The sequence below is a fragment of the Oryctolagus cuniculus genome, chromosome 4, assembly GCF_051225735.1.
Source record: "Oryctolagus cuniculus isolate XC-2025 breed Fujian yellow rabbit chromosome 4, ASM5122573v1, whole genome shotgun sequence".
NCBI lineage: Eukaryota > Metazoa > Chordata > Mammalia > Lagomorpha > Leporidae > Oryctolagus > Oryctolagus cuniculus.
In genome coordinates, this window is record NC_142870.1 from 71,596,310 (window position 1) to 71,608,848 (window position 12,539).

Sequence of the window (12,539 nt, forward strand, 5' to 3'; positions counted from 1 at the left end):
CACACACACTCATACACACACACACTATGCCCTCAGAGAAGCCAAGAGCCACAAGTAAAGATTTTTTTAACTCATAAAATAATAGGATACATCAGGAATGGGAAGAAAGAAATGACTTGAAAAAAAAAATGTATGTCTTAGAACAAATTTAAAATAAGAAAATCCTATAAATCAGTTAGCCAGCATGTGAAACAATTGCTGTCCCATCATCTTTTCACATCCATCATAAAAATCTTATATTTTTTGAAAACAGAAAACTATATAGAGTACCTAAAAATTTAATGATGATAATAAAATAAATAATGGATTTTTTCCTGCTAATCAATTCTCTCACTGAAAATCAGAATTTAGAAGACCAATGAATTTTGGTAAGCATTACAAAAAGAAGCCTGCAGTAAGTTTTTAATGGAATCACTATCTTCTGAGGAATCTTTATCCGCGTATGGGAGCAGAGCAACACCATTTACACTGGGATCTGTTTTTATACCCCCAGCAAAAACCTGGGGAGAAGATGAGGCAAATGCCCTTTGGAAAAGGTCAGGCCGACCATAGCATGTGTTTGTCCTTGCCCTAGCTTCCTGTTTAGTTGCACAAGAGCACTGTCTCCTCCTCAGTAGCAAATGCAAGTGATTGTCCTTGCCTCTGAGAGAGCAGCTTTTTGATTCAACCATGACTGTTTGGCCCATCCAATTCAATTCTGTGTGATTGGGCACCGCTCATTGATGGGTCAGTTGCAGACTCAGACCTTCAGTATGTATCACACATTTTAACAGACTGCTTTTTAAGTTGTTGCAATAATATGATTATTAAGAGTGGATAAGCATGCAAATCATTTTCGGATAATCCTATTATTTGGGAAATTTAGTGTTTATATTCCAAGATAGAAGATCTTGCATTTGGCTGCCCTTTCAAGTTGCTGGATGGGTTTAATTGATGATGAAGAACCAGTCTCTAAATACATGTGTATGTGTGTGCATGCATGTAAAAACATGTGAATGTGTATATCTATATATTCATTTCTATCCTAAAAAGTTCATGAAAAATGTAATTAAAAGATAACTTTATTTTGGCACAAAAAGATTTTGAAATCTGTGCATAGTTTTTTAAAATCACAGTTCCCACTTTTTAAGGCCCCCTCATATGCATTTGTGTGTGTGTGTGCAGAAAGTTCTTTGTTACCTCTTAACTTCATGAGCCATATGCATATTTTTTCTGCTCCATTTCCAAAATAATATTTTAAAGTAAAATGTTTGGGGGCTGGTATCATCACATAGAAGGTAAAGCTGCTGCCAGAGATACCAGCATCCCAAATGTAATCAGTTCTTGTCCTGGCTGCTCCACTTCCTATCTAGCTCTCTGCTAATGGCCTGGGAAAACAGTGGAACATGGCTCAAGTATTTGGGCCACAATCACCCAGGGGAGAGATTCTGATGAAGCTCCTGGCTTCGCCCTGGCCCAGGCTGACTGTTGCAGCCATCTGGGAAGTGAACCAGCATATGGAAGATCTCTCTCTCTGTCTGTTACTCTCTCTGTGATTCTTTCAAATAAATAATCTTAAAAATAAGATGTTTTGTTGAGTCTAAAATTTTATAGTAACTAACTGAAATTTTTTATGTTCATAAAAATCACATTTTCATTAATGTGATTTAAAAGTGTACTTACTTCTCATGTGGGATCTGTCCTTAGTGTGTTGTCCAATGAGAAGTAATGCTATAACTAGTACTCAAACAGTATTTTACACTTTGTGTTTCTGTGTGGGTGCAAACTGATGAAATCTTTACTTAATATATACTGAATTGATCTTCTGTATATAAAGAGAATTGAAAATGAATCTTGATGTGAATGGAATGGGAGAGGGAGCGGGAGATGGGAGAGGTGTGAGTGGGAGGGAAATTATGGGTGCGGGGAAGCCATTGTAATCCATTAACCATGCTTTGAAAATTTATATTTACTAAATAAAAAATTTAAAAAAAGTTATTTCTCAAATTTATATGCTGGAATAATTTCATCATTGACAACACATATTTATGAATTTTATTTGAAGATTGTTATATAACTTTTATTTGGAAAAATACCCATTCTTTTAAAAAAATGTTTTAAAATTACTTATCTGCATTAAATTTGGGTAGCCACCTTGTTTATCATTCTAATTATAATGCTCTGGCTTGGGATAAAAAAGATTATCTAAATTTTAATAAAAATAGTAAATCTGGCATTGTTAATTCATAACTTATTAATTTTGAACATACAGCTCTAGATTTTTATTATCAACAGCTGCAAAAACATATTTGCTAAACACTTTGATAAATGAAGTCAGCAATGTTGCAGTAGAGAAAGTACCTACATGAGCTTTACCAGGGCTGGCATTGTGATGCAATGGGTTACCCTGCAGCTTGCAATGCCAATATCCCATATCAGAGTGCTTGTTGGTGTTCTGGGTGATCTGCTTCCAACCCAGGTCCCTACTAAAGGCACCAAGAAGTCAGTGGAAGATGGCCCAAGTGCTTGGATTCCTGATAGGCACATGGGAAACCTGGATGGACTTCCAGGCTTCTGACTTCAGCCTGGCCATTTCAGCCACTTGGGGAAAAGAACCAGTGGTTGGAAGATCTCTCTCTCTCTCTCTTTCTGTATCTCCTCTCTCTGTCACTCTGCCATTCAAATAAGCAAATCTCTTTTTTTTTTCCCACAACAAAGATAAACTAAGATGTATTTCATTAACCATTAGGACACAATAATATGTGTATCTCAAAATTATGAGTTATTTCAGAGACACCAATACAAGTCACACAGTTAAGAGAAGGGAGGGGGTCCAGCATACTGGAAGGCACACCCATATTATACATCAAAGTCAGTGGCAATGATTCAGGGCTTCACTATTTATTGTCTGATTACATCCAAAAGGAAATGTTCCTTGGACAACAGCCTCCCTTAATCATTAAAATAGGTCTGTAAGTTTGATATTTAGAAACAATAATGAATAAATAAATCAAATCAGGAAGTCACTAGAGTGGCAAAAATCTGACTTTTGGGTAGTTAGAATCTTCCAAGTCGAGCAAGCCAAGCATTTATCTGGTGACTGAGCACCTAGCACTTCTAGGTATGGGCTCTCTGTGCAACACAAACCTGAGGAAGTGTAAGTGCCTTTTGCTCGCAATGAGCTTAGATGAGTGAAGTATAAACGTGATATTGAACTAAAACAACTTAAATATCCATTGAAAAGACTTCTAAAAATAGTGTCTCAAAAGAGTGCATTATCAACTGCCAAAATAATTAAACAACCCAATTGTTCTCTTCAGAGGATGCCGATCAATCTCTTCCATAGATTGCTTTGTGGAGCAGAGTGTCAGACACATTCTTTAAAACCTGTGGTATATACTTCTTATTTTTTAAAGATTTTTTATTTATTTATTTGAGAGGTAGAGTTACAGACAGTGAGAGGGAGAAATAGAAGGGTCTTCCTTCCGTTGGTTCACTCCCCAAATGGCCACAGCAGCTAGAGCTGTGCCGATCTGAAGCCAGGAGCCAGGTGCTTCCTCCTGGTCTCCCACGTGGGTGCAGGGGCCCAAGCACTTGGGCCATCCTCCGCTGCTTTCCCAGGCCATAGCAGAGAGCTGGACTGGAAGAGGAGCAGTCAGGACTAGAACCGGCGCCCATATGGGATGCCGGCACCGCAGGTGGAGGATTAACCTGCTGTTCCATGGCGCTGGCCCCGGTATATACTTTTTAATAATTCAACTCAGCTTTCTCAATTTAGATGTTTTGGTGACAAGTATACATAGGCAATTTCTTAAGATATGAAAGTGTGTCTAAACAGGAGAAGAAATCTGTTTAAAAAATATTGAAGCCTAATTTTTGTGGGTTACAGGTTAAATCCAAGTTTTTCAAGTACCTCACTGTACTAAATAATTTTCAGCGATGCTATGAACTGGTGGTGGGAGGGTACATTTTTGTTCCTCTAGTCAGGGCTGGAGTATCATCTACCCTCTTTTTTCTCTTCTTCTAATTAATGAATTAGAATGAAACAGCTCCCTTCCCAATTGTCCTGTCTCCCCCATCATTCTTCATGTCAAAAAGGAAATTTCCTGGATTTCCTTGGAGTAAAGTTCTATTGCTACTTCCTGTATTGTGTTAATTTCTCCTCTAATATCTCTTTTAAACATTCCTGCAACATGACATTTTCGAATGTAATGGTTATGAGTTTTTCACTTTAGTGCAAAGGAATCTGGGAGGTCAAGACTATAATTGGATCATATAGGTTACTGTTATGTGTAACTCAATTACTAAGGTTAACTTCTGAGCTTTGCACAGTAAATCTCCAGTCAAAACCCTGTCCTCCTATCGTCTGAATGTTGACAGAAATGTAATACCACCTACACTGAGGCAAAAGCTAAGGCTGAAAAGTGAAGAAGGGATCTCCATAAAAAATAAAAGAGGTTATTAAAAATGCATCTTACATATGGGGTTCCAGACTAGGGCCGACAAGAGCTCTAGCAAGAACTGTAACAAGGATTTTCCCACAGAGAATAACAAAAAAGGCATTTTCATATTTATAAATTAATGGGGAGCTGAAGTTGAAACGTGTGTGACAATATTCTTTTGCTATTCTTCAGGACTTAACCCTTCAGGTGTCTCACTTAGCTTTCTGGTTTATCAGCCAGGCTTGTGGTAATACGTAAACGTTTTGGGTGGAGTATGGTCCGTTAGGCTGCTGGGTGGTCCGCATTCGCCTGAGAGAGAGAAGACAAAATGGAAGGGGTAAGACTCAAAGTGGCATTACTGTGGTTTGCAGTCACACTTCTATCTATTGTGTTCATAAATAACTCTTTTGTGAATTCACTTTTAACCCACACTTTCAACAATTCAGCTCTGTTAAATTAAGACTGGAGAAATTATCCTTTAAAACACACATATCACTCTATAATTTTAGAGATGTAAAGAATAATAGAGATTGTCTAGTACCTCTCTATAAACATAAACTGGATGATAAAATTCAGATCTAGAGAGATAATGATCACAAAGAAAGTGCCAACTTTGAGCTTAGGTAAAAGTTACCTAGCTCCAGATTCAGAGCTCATTCTTACTTTGCCCTCAATATACTCACGGCTTCCTTTTCTCATAGTATCAAATTATACAAACTCCAATAGTTGCTATAGAAGAACTTCACTATTATAGCCTGGATTGACACAGACATTTTAGTATATTTTAAATAAAGTAATAGAGTAATAAAACTAGATGTGAACAGTCATACTTTAATCATTAAAAACAGGTTTTTGACTTAGTCCTATAATAGATTTATCTGAGATCAAACCTGAAAATTGTAATTAACGGATAGAGTAGTAATAAATGCTTTTCTTAAAATTTTTATGTACTTTCCCCCCCCTGGTCCTGGGATGGGGGCAGGAACTTGGTGAACACAAATAGGGTTTTTTTCCCCCTAGCATTAGTGACATTTTTATTTTTAATTTTTGAATAAATATACATTTATTTTGGTGTAAAAATTTTGAAATCCATGCATAATTTTTCCATGATATCCATTTCCAGGAATTTTATACCATCTGATCGTTTATTTTTTCATGTTAATGTGATGTTAATATAAAGAGAACAGATTCAATACAGTTCATAGAGTTTTAAAAATATAATGATATTCCCTTCTAAAAAGGAAAACTGGATTACATTTAAACTTTATTAATTTATGATAAATTATGTAATAAATTTCCCCAACAATTTTTTAAAATATTATCGATTAAGTCATTAAGTCAAGCTATGCTATATTTTCTCTTTTTTAATTTTTTTTAGATTTTTTAAGTTAAACATATTTCATGTATTTCGTATATCCAGATTTAGGAGCATAGTAATAATTCCCACCGTACCCTGCTCCATCCACACTCCCATCCTCCATCCTCCTTCCTTCCTTTAACTTTTACAATGATCTATTTCATTATATTTTATAATTATAAGATTAACCCTTCATTAAGTAAAGAATTAAAAAACAGTAAGATGAATAAAACACTGTTTCTCTGCAGTAGAGACAAGGGCTGTAAACAATCATGGAATCTCCAAATGTCAGTTTCACTTGTCTACATTAAATGTTGGCGGAGTAGACCTCATCCGGCCAGGAACATCTTCCCTCATTCCTTTTCCTTATCATATATCAAGGTTGTCTAGGGGCAGAAACATCTTCCTTTCTCATAGCTTGCATTTCCCACAAGCTCTTACACCTGCCTGCCCTTTCCTAAATGCCACTGTGATGAATGAGTGCCAGAGGCAGCAGATGGGAAGCTAAGCTTTCCCTGCCTGCACTCTCTCATTAGCCAGTAGGATTTCTTGTTCCATCACGAACCCTCCACTCAGCTGATCACTAAACAGTCAGATACAGTGTGAGAGGCATTTGGTATTTGTTCAACACAAGGATCTGAATCAGAGATTACACAAGACTCAGCAGAAAACGATTTGTATATTTACTTACCACGCTTACTTAAACCTCAATCTTGAAAGTATTTTTGAGATCCACCTGTAAATACAATGCACCCATATCCCATCTTTCTTTTGTCCCAGTCTTGGCCTTTGGAACTTTATATTAGAAATGATGATATTCTCTATCCTTGCCCTAAAAAGTAGCTTCACCATGCCATAGGGCATATTAAATTCTGACTAAACTGAAAGGAATCCATCCTTGCAATTGTGTGAATATGCTCTATATTGTGGTGGTCATGCACTCCCTGAAAATAGCTTCCGATCATTCAGGGAATCAGTGGAGTCTTCATATTGTTCTCTTCTTTCCTACAGTGGCTTTCCTTTTGGTCATTTTGCTGCTCATTAGACTCCCCAGTTGGAGGCCAGGGGAAGAGAAGTAAAAATCAATTCTGTCTTTTCGGTGGTAATAGATAACAAAATAAGTGGTTATGTCCGTGGAGATAATGTGGAAGTCTCTGGTTATCGTGAGGCTTACAGATTAACTACAGATCAGTTATCCAGGCTCGCCTTAAAGCTGCATAGAGCTGGGATTGTCTATGTGGAGAAAAATATGCTTTATTGTTTATCACCTATTTTTGTTACTATATTGACTGTTTTTTTTTAAATCCAAGCATAATATGTAAATATAAAATAAGAACAAATTCTCTCCCCTCCTGCACTACCACTTCCAAGAAGTAACTACTTTGGCCACTCTCAGATCTCCAACTGGTGAGTTAAATTAATCCAAGTAATGTAAATGTATATCTCTACTATTACAGTTAGTAGTACCTATCAATTATGACATATATGGAATTTAATCCATTAAAACTACCTTTTTCTTCCTTTCTTACTGCTCATTTTATTAACATTTTAGCCCTTCCATTTAGTTATCTTTATACCTTTAAACAGTGGATTTGATTCTATATATAACATATACACATACAATATACTTAATATATAGTATATATAAGTATACATATATGTATCTACCTATCATCTATTTATCTGCATACCTATATCTTCTACAGATGTTATTTTTCACTCTTCATTGTGAAAAAGATGAGTGCCTATTACTTATCTATTCTTTGTTCATAGTCAATTATAAAAATTGAAGTTAACTGTACAGATATTATTAAGACTAAGCCATGTGAGTGGACCTGTGGAGAAGGTGACATTTTCTTTGTATCAAAAATCAGCCTATTGAAAAAGAGAATCTCTATGGAAACTTACTCTCCATCAATTGCTCAAAACCATGCCTCATTTTAGTTAGCTTCATATATATATTATGACTTTCAAGTAGAATTTAGTTAGTACTTTTTATGTTTTCCTTTTTGTTCCCTTTTAAATTTTTTTAATTTTTAACAGATTCAAATATTTCATAACTGCAAGTCTAAGAATATAATGATATTCCCTTCCTCTCTCCCTCTTGTTGTCTCTCCCTCTCCCATTCTTTCTTTTTTTAGTTTTTGAGATAATATATTTTTAAATTTACATTACAGCCAAGAGCTTAATGATCCACCAAATAAAAAGTTTAACACCTAAAAAGCAAGGATACTCCAGTTCAGGGGTAATATGGGTAAGGGCTATAAACAATAATCAATTGGAAAGATGACCATTTCACCCACATGCAGTAGATTCTAGAGTAATCACAGATCATTAAAATCATAGCAATATAGCATTATTGACCATTGGTTAGACAAAAGTATAAAACAAAGATTGGCAAAGCTATATTTGCTGATGCAGTTTTTTCTTTTTCAATTTTAGCTCCCATATATAAAGAACATGTGGTATCTGTCTTTCTGTGTCTGCTTATTTCACTCAGCCTGCTGTCCTACAGGTGCATCCATTTGGTTGCAAATGGTAGAATTTCATTCTTTTTATAGCTTAATATACCACATTTGCTTTATCTATTAATCTAATCTCATACTTGATTGATTCCATATTTTGGCTATATGAACAATGCTGCTTATAAACTTGGTGGTGCAGGTATCTCTTAGAAACAATGTGTTCCCTCTTTTGGATATATAACCAGAAGTGGGATTGTTGAGTCATATGGCAAGTCTATTTCTTATTTTCTACAAATCTCCATTCTATTTTCCATAGTGGCTCCACTAATTTACATCCCCACCAATAATTTACAAGTGTTCCACTTTCTTCACATCCTTACCAACATTTGTTACTCTGTGTCTTGGATCTTAGCCATTCTGACAGAGGTGAGGTAGTATCTAATTATGGTTTTGATTTGCATTTTCCTAATGGCTAGTGATGTTGAGCATTTTCCCCATATTTGTGGGCCATTTGTATTTCTTCTTTTGAGAACTGTCTATTGAGGTCCTTCTCACATTTCTTAATTGGACTGTGTTTTTGTTGTGAGTTTTTAAGTTGCAGATATATTCTGGACATTAATTCTTTGTTGGATAGGTAGTTTGAAATTTTTTTCCATTCTGTTGGAGGTCTCTGGACTCTGTGGATCATTTCCTTTGCTGTGCAGAAGCTTCTGAGTTTGATGTAATCCTATTTGTTCAGTTTTCCTTTTGTTGTCTGTGTTTGGGGATTTTATCCAAAAAGTTCTGTCCTACACCAATATCTTGGAGTGTCTCCCCTACATTTTATTCCAGCAACCTCATAGTCTCAGGTCTTAAATTTAGGCTTTTGATCCATCTTGAATTGACTTTTGTATAGGGTGACATACATGAATCTAATTTCATTCATATATATACACACACACACACACACACACACACACATATATATATATATATATATATATAGTTTTGCCAGAGCCATTTGTTAAGGAGATTATCCTTACTCCAATGTATAGACTGAGCTCTTTTGTCAAAAATCAGTTATCTGTATGTATGTCTGGGCTCTCTAATCTGTTACACTGATCTATGTGTTGATTTTTATTCCAATACCATGCTGTTTTAATTACTATAGGTTTGTAGTATGCTTTGAAGTCAGATATTTTGATGCCTCCAGTTTGATTTTTCTGATTCAGGATCATTTTGGCTATTCTGGGTCTTTTGTGATTACGTATGAATTTTAGGATTGCTTACTCTAATTCTATAAAGACTGCCATTAATATTTGCATAGAGATTGCATTGAATCTGTAGATTGTTTTAGATAGTATAGACATTTAAATGGTATTGATTCTTCTAATCCATGACTAAGGAATATCTTTCCACTTTTTTGTAGCCTTGCTGATTTCTTTTAGCAATGCTTGATAATTTGCATTGTAGAGATCTTTCACTTCTTTGGTTAAATGTATCCCTTAATACTTGATTGTGTGTGTGTGTGTGTGAGTGGCTATTGTGAATGGGATTTCTTTCTTGATTTCTCTTTCAGTGAGTACATCATTAGCATGTAAAAAAGCTACAGTTTTCTGTTTATTTTGTTACCCACAACTCTACTGAATTGGTTAATCACTTCTAATAGCTTTTTAAGTAGAGTGTTTAGGTTTTTTCATGTACAAAATCATGTTTTTTGCAAACATTGGCATTTTGACTTCCTCTTTTCCAATTTTGATGCCCTTTATTTCTTTTTCTTCCAAAATTACCCTTGCTAAAACTTCCAATACTATTTTGAATAAGAGTGGTGAAAGTAGACATCCTTGTCTTCTTCCAGATCTGAGGGGAAATGTTTTCAGTTTTTCCCCATTCAGTATGAAATTGCCTGTTCATTTGTCATATATAAGCTTTATAAATTTGAGATATGTTCATTTTATACTTAGTTTATGGAAATTTTTTTTTATCATGAAGGGATGTTGGATCTTATCAAATGCTTTCTCCACATCTATTGAGATGGCTATATGATTTTTGTTCGTCACTCTGTTGATGTGATTTGTGACATTTATTGATTCGTGAATTTGAACTACCCTTGCATCTCTGGGATAAATACTACTTGGTCATAATGTATGATCTTTTTGATGTGCTTTTTGATTTAGTTTGCCACTATTTTGTTGGGAATCCTTGCATCTATGTTCACTTATTATTGTTAAAATGGTTATGTGATTTCACTTTGTCTCCAAGTTTCCTATTTATACTGTTTATTACAGGGAATCCAGTTTCTCCTTGAAAGCATCTTTTTCAGAGACCTCTAACTATCTGTTCTGATTGAGCTCAACTACTTCCAGGCTTATTTCTCAATAGCTGTGCTAGAATTTGCCCTTCTTGTACCTCTAATTTAACTCCATCCTTATTGAAGTCCATGTACTGTTCTTTCTTGGATGCTCTTTCATTTTGCTGTAGTACTTCCACAAGTAATGTTTTTCAGGAATGTTCTATAAAATGCTATGAATATTTGCATGCGTAAAGATACTGTGACTTTGCCCTCATAGTTCATATAGTGTGAGTGTATGTGTTTGTATGTGACTGAGAGTGATTGTGTACACATATGTGGGTGCTTGCACAAGGCTGAAGGCATTTGTTGCATTGCTTTTTGTTATATAGTGATATGGATTAGAAGTTGGATAGCCATGTGTTTCTTACCTTGTATTCGGTTTTTCACTTTTACTAAAATACCTGAGATAAACTAATTATGAATGAAGAAAGTTTGTTTTGACTTACTGTTTGGAGGTTCATAATCCAATATACGGTGTGCCCATGTCTGGTGAAGGTGGATGCTTGCAATGGCCATGTGTGTATAGAGAAATGATTACATGGCGAGCCAGTAAGAACACAGACAGGGAGCATGCTCTTCCTCCATAGCTGTGTCCCTCCTTTGAAAGCCATCATGACTCCATTATGGGAGCTCCATACTAGCAATCTCTTCCCATCTAATAACTTTGAAAGGCTGTACCAGGGGCTGACACTGAGGTGCAATGGGTTAAGCCATAGCCATATGGGTGCCGGTTCAAATCCTTGCTGCTCAACTTCCAAACTGGCTCCCTGCTAATGCACTTGAGAAACCAGCAGAGGATGATCCAAGACCTTGGGCCCCTGCACCCATGTGGGAGACCCAGAAGAAGCTCCTGGATCCTGGATTCAGTCTCGCCCAGCCCTGGCTGTTGCAACCATCTGGGGAGTGAACCAGTGGATGAAAGATCACTGTCTGTCTCTCCTCTTTCTCTGTTACTGACTTCCAAATAAATAAATAAATCATTTTTTAAAAGGCAGAGTTACAGAGAGGCAGGGGAGGGGGAGGGGGAGGGGGAGGGGGAGGGGGAGAGGGAGAGGGAGAGGGAGAGGGAGAGGGAGAGGGAGAGGGAGAGGGAGAGGGAGAGGGAGAGGGAGAGGGAGAGGGAGGTCTTCCATCCACTGATTCACTCCCCAGATGGCTGCAATGGCTGGAGCTGCACCAATCCAGAGCTAGGAGCCAGGAGCTTCTTCCAGGTCTCCCACATGGGTGCAGGGGCCCAAGGACTTGGGTGATCTATCACTGCTCTCCCAGGCCATAGAACATAGCTCCAATTGGAAGTGGAGCAGTCGGGTCTTGAACTGGTGTTCATATGGGATGCTGGCACTGCAGGTGGCGGCTTTACCTACTACACCATAGTGCAGGCTGCAATAAATAAATCTTTAAAAGAAAAAAAGAGATGGGCCGGCACCATGGCTCAGTAGGTTAATCCTCCACCTGTGGCACCGGCATCCCATATGGGCACAGGTTCTAGTCCCGGCTGCTCCTCTTCCAATCCAGCTCTCTGCTGTGGCCTGGGAAAGCAGTAGATGATGGCCCAAGTGCTTGGGCCCCTGCACCCGCATGGGAGACCAGGAAGAAGCACCTGGCTCCTGGCTTTGGTTTGGCGCAGCTCTGGCCATTGCAGCCATTTGGAGAGTGAACCAACGGACAGAAGACCTTTCTGTCTCTCCTTCTCACTATCTGTAATTCTCCCTCTCAAATAAAGAATAAAATCTTTAAAAAAATAAAGAGAGAGAGAGAGAAAGAAAGAAAGAAAGACAGACAGACAGACAGACAGGCTATTCCTGCAGACACCGCAATTGTATTAAATGTCTTCCCTGTAAGTTCTGTCAATTTAAAACTGTGGGGTTGAGGAACCTGTGCTGTGCCACAGAAAGCTAAACCAGCACCTGCAGAGCTGATATTCCATATGGGTGTTGGTTTGAGTCCAGGCTGCTCCACTTCCA

The 12,539-nt window shown here is 37.2% G+C and overlaps 1 long non-coding RNA gene across 2 annotated transcripts in view; it reads right to left on the reverse strand.

The window, feature by feature from the left end:
• Positions 1-12,539, reverse strand: part of LOC108177921 (uncharacterized) — a 215,971-nt gene that overhangs the window by 26,293 nt on the left and 177,139 nt on the right. For both annotated transcript variants that reach the window (XR_016232434.1, XR_011387891.2), the window contains one exon: positions 4,638-4,730. This is a non-coding gene — a long non-coding RNA (uncharacterized LOC108177921). The remainder of the gene's footprint in view (positions 1-4,637; positions 4,731-12,539) is intronic.